Source organism: Bombina bombina, chromosome 7, assembly GCF_027579735.1.
Source record: "Bombina bombina isolate aBomBom1 chromosome 7, aBomBom1.pri, whole genome shotgun sequence".
NCBI classification, from domain to species: domain Eukaryota; kingdom Metazoa; phylum Chordata; class Amphibia; order Anura; family Bombinatoridae; genus Bombina; species Bombina bombina.
This window is the reverse complement of record NC_069505.1, coordinates 367,232,382-367,239,855: the sequence shown is the minus strand read 5'-3', so window position 1 is coordinate 367,239,855 and position 7,474 is coordinate 367,232,382.

Here is a 7,474-nt window from a genome sequence, read left to right as displayed (position 1 = left end):
GTGTGTGGGTTTAACCTGCACACTGGATCTGAGTTGACCAGGTATACAGGGATACTAGATGTGTCTGCATTTGACATAGTGGGCCTGGGATCATCATTTTAGAAAAGGACACTAGATGTGGCCAACGTTAGAATTGGGTGTGGATAAAGCTTGTTCCTAGGGCCAGGGTTAGTTAGATCACACATTATCTGATAGTAACTGCAAATGGGATAGTAGACCTGGGTAATGACAACCTACCCCACCAGGGAAACTATCTCCCTGCCAATTTGCCCATGTTCATCTTTATTCCTCTAGAGCAGCATTCTTTAAACTACAAGTCAGGATCCATTACTGAGTCACAACATGATGTTTACTGGGTCTTGTCTTCTGTGTCTGTTGTGGGAAAATGTGTGTGTTGTGTTTCTGTGTATGAGAGTGTGGTGTGTGTTATTGTATGTGATTGATGTGTATGTTTTATAAGAGTGTGTGTGGTGTGAATAAGAACGTGTGGTGAGTGTGTGTGTTGTATAATAGTATGTTTGGTTTGTGTTATATGAGAGTGTGTGTAGGTGTGTGTTTGGGTATGTGTGTGGTGTGAATACTGTGATGGATACCTCTTCTACCCCGAGTGAGTAGCTCCGCCAAATGGGTACTTCTTCCTCCCTGGTTACTCCAGCTATGTAGCCCAAGAAAATGATTCTAGCAGGGGCCCACCTAAATGACTAGACAGACTAGCATTCAGGTTAAATAAGACTGACTTTATTGGGACAAACACACATCGTTTATACATACAGCTCATCTTGATAAAATAGGAGACAATTCCACAGTTTTCCTGACATTCCCGCCCCTCATAGCACCCATGTTCCTCCAGATTCCCAGTACCTAGGGGTGGCGGTTTTCGGGGTGATCCCAGGGGATTGGCGGCACTTCCAGTGTATAATTTTAAAGCTCTCGGTCCCCAAAATCTACAGTACAAAAATTGACGTGATCCGTGGCTGGGGACCGGAGTTATGCTGGTTTAAACGTCCACCTGGAAGTCCAGGGAGAATAGGGGTTATAGGGGGAACTGGAACCCCCAGTTAACAAGGGAGCTCCCTTCCGGCAATCACCCCACCTCTGGGCCACCATGAGAGGAAGCAAACCCCAGAAGAGCGGATCTCTGGGACAAAGGGCCTCTGGAGCGACCTGGGTCAAAGGGCACCGGTAATCCTGGATGATGTGGCCGACCGGTAGTTCCAGAGGCCCCGCAGGCCGAAGAGGAAAGTGGTGGTCAGCGAACAGTTCTTCCAAGACGATATTCAACACACAAAACAAGGGGAGCAGAAGGGCTGGGGATTGGGGAATCGTGGTTGCTCTGAGGAGCGTAAAACCGCAGAGAGACAGCAGGGGTGAGGTTGTAGGGGGGTGGGAGTATCCATGACAAATACTAATGTGTGATGTGTATGTTTTGTATGATTGTTTGGTGTGTGTTGTATGAGAGTGTATGGTATGTGTTTGGGTTTTTACCTTTAACAACACTTTCAAATTTAACTACAATAAGGAATAAAGAATGCATAAATTTTAGTCACTTTGCGAAAAATTGCAGCCTACTTGTTGCTAGTGATGTCGCTAATTGTTCGCCGGCGAATAGTTCCCGGCAAACATAGCTTGTTCGTGTTCGCAGTGGCGGGCAAACATATGCGATGTTCGATACGCCCCCTATTCGTCATCATTGAGGTAAACTTTGACCCTGTATCTCACAGTCAGCAGACACATTCCAGCCAATCAGCAGCAGACCCTCCCTCCCAGACCCTCCCAGCTCCTGGACAGCATCCATTTTAGATTCATTCTGATGCTGCATTCTTAGTGAGAGGAGGGACAGTGTAGCTGCTGCTGATTTAATAGGGAAATTGATAGCTAGGCTAGTGTATTCAGTGTCCACTACAGTCCTGAAGGACTCATCTGATCTCTGCTGTAAGGACAACAACCCAAAAAGCCCTTTTTAGGGCTAGAACATCAGTCTGCTTTTTTTTTTTTCTGTGTAATCTAATTGCAGTTGCCTGCCTGACAGCGTGTGTATCAGGCTCACAGCGTATACTGTGCCCACTTGCCCAGTGCCACCACTCATATCTGGTGTAACAGTAGTGTAAATTTAAAAAAAAAAAAAAAAACTTTTTTGACTTTGAAACATCAGTCTGCTTGTGTAATCTAATTGCAGTTGCCTGCCTGCCTGCCTGTGCCCACTTGCCCAGTGGCACCACTCATATCTTGTTTAATAGTAGTGTAAGTGTACATTTAAAAAAACCAAAAACTTTTTGGACTGTGAAAAATCAGTCTGCTTTTTTGTCTCAGGCTCAAAGCATATACTGTGCCGACTTGCCCAGTGGCACCACTCATATCTTGTTTAATAGTAGTGTAAGTGTACATTTAAAAAAAAAAAAAAATTGCACTGTGAACCATCAGTCTATTTTTTTTGTGTCAGGCTCACAGCGTATACTGTGCCAACTTGCCCAGTGCCACCACTCATATCTTGTTTAATAGTAGTGTAAGTGTACATTTAAAAAAAAAAAAAAAACTTTTTGGACTGTGAAACATCAGTCTGATTTTTTGTGTCAGGCTCATAGCGTATACTGTGCCCACTTGCCCAGTGCCACCACTCATATCTTGTTTAATAGTAGTGTAAGTGTACATTTAAAAAAAAAATGACAGGCAGAGGCAGTCCACCCCGCAGGTGCCGTCGTGGTCGTGGTGCTGTGATTCCCTTTGGCCCTAGAATAATGCCCAGTGTTCAGAGGCCACGTACCATGAACTCGAAAAGTTCTGAGGACATAGTTTACTGGCTAATACAGGACACCCAATCTTCTACAGCTTCCGCTCGGAAGCTTGACGCACCATCCTCCTCTAGCTTAGCTTCGGGCACCTCTCAAGTGACCACTCGCCCGCCCGCCTGCCGCCACCACCAACACTAGCACCACAGCCGCTTCACTTGATCTGTCAGAGGAGTTAATTACACATCAGTTTGAAGAAATGAGTGATGCGCAACCATCATTGACAGAGGATGTAGATAACAGTGATATGTCTCAGTCAGGCAGCATTACAGACATGGACGTACTGTGTGATGATGATGATGTTGTACCCGCTGCTGCTTCCTTTGTTGAGTTGTCAGATACAAGTGAAGCGGTTGATGATGACAATGCATCTGTGGATGTCACGTGGGTGCCCGCTAGAAGAGAAGAAGAAAAGGGGGAAAGTTCAGATGGGGAGACAGAGAGGAGGAGGAGGAGACGAGTTGGAAGCAGGGGGAGGTCATCGCAAGGAGCTAGTGGCACAGTCAGACAGCATGCATCGGCACCCGGTGTCAGCCAGACAGCACGCCAATCAACGCATGCTGTTGCCACCACCAGAATGCCGTCATCGCAGAGCTCAGCAGTGTGGCATTTTTTTTGTGTGTCTGCCTCTGACAACAGCGATGCCATTTGCAACCTGTGCCAAAAGAAACTGAGTCGTGGGAAGTCCAACACCCACCTAGGTACTACTGCTTTGCGAAGGCACATGATCGCACATCACAAACGCCTATGGGATCAACACATGAGTACAAGCAGCACACAAACTCAAAGCTGCCATCCTCCTCCTGGTCCAGCATCTTCAGTCACCTCAACCACTGCTGTCCTCCTTGCCCCCTCTCAACCATCCGCCACTCCGTCTCTCTTCCATGAGCAGTTCCTGCTCATCTACCCACAGTCAGGTGTCTGTCAAGGACATGTTTGAGCGTAAGAAGCCAATGTCACAAAGTCACCCCCTTGCCCGGCATCTGACAGCTGACTTGTCTGAACTCTTAGCCCATCAGCTTATACCATACAAGCTGGTGGAGTCTGAGGCGTTCAAAAAATGTGTAGCTATTGGGACACCTTAGTGGAAGGTACCCGGCCGAAATGTCTTTGCACAAAAGGCAATTCCCAACCTGTACTCGATTGTGCGAAAGGAAGTAATGGCATGTCTGGCACACAGTGTTGGGGCAAGGGTCCATGATCTGACGACTGATACCTGGTCTGCAAAGCATGGTCAGGGCAGGTATATCACCTACACTGCGCATTGGGTAAATGTGCTGACGGCTGCCAAGCATGGAATGTGTGGCTTTGCAGAGGAGTGGGTGACACTGCCAAGACTTGCAGGCAGGCCTGCTGCCACCTCCTCTACTCCTCCTACTCCATCCTCTTCCATAACCTCCTCGGCTGGGTCCTCTTCTGCTGCTGCGTCTTGCTCCACATCAACGGCACCCCCCCAGCTCCCAGGTACTATTCCACATCCCGGATACGGCAGTGTCACGCCATCTTCGGTTGTCTTGCCTGAAAGCAGAGAGTCACACCGGACCAGCACTCCTGTCCGCCCTGAACGCACAGGTGGATCAGTGGCTGACTCTGCACCAACTGGAGATCGTCAAAGTGGTTTCTGACAATGGAAGTATTTTGGTGGCGGCATTGAATTTGGGCAAGTTGACACATGTGCCGTGCATGGCACATGTGTGTAATCTGATTGTACAACACTTTGTGCATAAGTACCCAGGCTTACAGGACGTCCTGAAGCAGGCCAGGAAGGTGTGTGGCCATTTCAGGCGTTCCTACATGGCCATGGCACACTTTTCAGATATCCAGCGGCGAAACAACATGCCAGTGAGGCGCTTGATTTGCGACAGCCCGACACGTTGGAATTCAACACTCCTAATGTTCGACCGCCTGCTCCAACAAGAAAAAGACGTTAACGAATATTTGTATGACCGGGGTGCTAGGACAGCCTCTGCGGAGCTGGGATTTTTTTTTGACACGTTACTGGATACTCATGCGCAATGCCTGTAGGCTCATGCGTCCTTTTGAGGAGGTGACAAACCTAGTCAGTCGCACCGAAGGCACCATCAGCGACATCATACCATTTGTTTTCTTCCTGGAGCGTGCCCTGCGAAGAGTGCTGGATCAGGCCGTAGATGAGCGTGAAGAGGAAGAGTTGTGGTCTCCATCACCACCAGAAACAGCCTTATCAGCATCGCTTGCTGAACCAGTGGCAACGCAGGAAGAGGATTGTGAGGAAGAGGAGTCAGAGGAGGAATGTGGCTTTGGGGAGGAGGAGGAAGACCAACCACAACAGACATCCCAGGGTGCTCGTTGTCACCTATCTGGTACCCGTGGTGTTGTACGTGGCTGGGGGGAAGTAGATACCTTCAGTGAGATCACTGAGGACGAGGAACGGGACATGAGTGGCTCGGCATCCAACCTTATGCAAATGGAGTCTTTCATGCTGTTGTGCCTGTTGAGGGACCCTCGTATAAAAAAGCTGAAGGAGAATGACCTGTACTGGGTGTCCATGCTACTAGACCCCCGGTATAAGCATAAAGTGCCTGAAATGTTACCGAATTACCGCAAGTCGGAAAGGATGCAGCAGTTCCAAAATAAATTAAAAAGTATCCTTTACACAGCGTATAAGGGTGATGTCACAGCACAACGGGAATCTAACAGGGGAAGAGGTGAAAGTAATCCTCCTCCTCCCATGACCACGCCGGCAAGGACAGGACGTTTTACAGACGTGTTGTTGATGGAGGACATGCAGAGCTTTTTAAGTCCTATGCATCGCCACAGCCCTTCGGGGTCCACCCTCAGAGAACGACTCGACCGACAGGTAGCAGACTACCTCACCTTAACTGCAGATCTCGACACTCTGAGGAGCGATGAACCCCTTGACTACTGGGTGTGCAGGCTTGAGCTGTGGCCTGAGCTATCCCAATTTGCAATAGAACTTCTGGCCTGCCCCGCTACAAGTGTCCTGTCAGAAAGGACCTTCAGTGCAGCAGGAGGTATTGTCACTGAGAAGAGAAGTCGCCTAGGTCAAAAAAGTCTAGATTACCTCACCTTTATTAAGATGAATGAGGGATGGATCCCGAAGGGACTGACATTGGGCGATACATTCGACTAAAAAAGGCCTGATGAGATGAGCTGCCTTGGGCTAAAAATGGTCCACACGCTGCTGTATTTTATCTCTGAATTGCCGGATGACTTGCTTGACTTATCCGCCACCAACTAGGGTTCAAGCCGCAATGTTTTAGGGCACTTTCTGCCTGGGAAACAAACATCAATTTTTCTTGTCGCTGCTACGTGCAGTGCCCCAAATTTGAAGTAGGAGGACCGACCAAGCATCTTTTTCCATCTCCCGGTTCCTAAAATCCATGCCATCTACACATCCCCTGATAGGGGACGTAACAGGAATTAAACTGCTAAGAATAGTACTACTTAACACACCACTCATATCTGGTGGCACAATAGATTGCACACGCAGTGCCCCAAATTTGAAGTAGGAGGACCGACCAAGCATCTTTCTCCATCTCCCGTTTCCTAAAATCCATGCCATATACACATCACCTGATAGGGGACGTAAGAGGGATTAAACTGCTAAGAATAGTACTACTTAACACACCACTCATATCTGGTGGCACAATAGATTGCACGCGCAGTGCCCCAAATTTGAAGTAGGAGGACCGACCAAGCATCTTTTTCCATCTCCCGGTTTCTAAAATCCATGCCATATACACATCCCCTTATAGGGGACGTAACAGGGATTAAACTGCTAAGAATAGTACTACTTAACACACCACTCATATCTGGTGGCACAGTAGATTTATTGTGCACTGCCCCAAATTTGAAAAAGGAGGACCGACCAAGCATCTTTTTCCATCTCCAGGTTCCTAAAATCCATGCCATATACACGTCCCCTGATAGGGGACGTAACAGGGATTAAACTGATAAGAATAGTACTACTTAACACACCTTATAATAAAAGCAGAGAGAGGCAATGCAGAGAGAGGAGTCTGAAGAAGAGGAGTCAGAGGAGGAAGGTGACTTTGAGGAGGTGGAAGACCAAACACAGCAGGCGTCCCAGGGGGCTTGTTGGCACCTTTCAGGGACCCTTGGTGTTGTACGTGGCTGGGTGTAGGAAGAGACCTTCAATGACATCAGTGAGGACAAGGAACGGGACATGGCTAGCTTGGTATCCAACCTTGTGCAAATGGGGAGTTTGTGGTTGTGCAAATGGACTGTTTGCGGTTGTTTGCGGTGCGTTAAATGGGGAGTTTGGTCTGTCACTGTGAAGCGTGCGTAACCCTTACACTATCTGATCGATACAACATCATACCTGATGTTTTAAATCACGTTATTCCAAACAATTTAGGAATGTTAGGTGATTTATGCCCTTTATGGATTAAAACCAGACTCTGCATCAACTTTGTAATATTCCATGGGAGTTTTGCCATGGATCCCCCTCCGGCATGCCACAGTCCAGGTGTTAGTACCCTTGAAACAACTTTTCCATCACTATTGTGGCCAGAAAGAGTCCCTGTGTGTTTTAAAATTTGCCTGCCCATTGAAGTCAATGGCGGTTCTCCCGGTTCGCCCGTTCGCAAACTTTTGAGGAAGTTGGCGTTTGCAGTTCGCGAACGCAAAATTTTAGGTTTGCGACATCACTACTTTTTGTATAT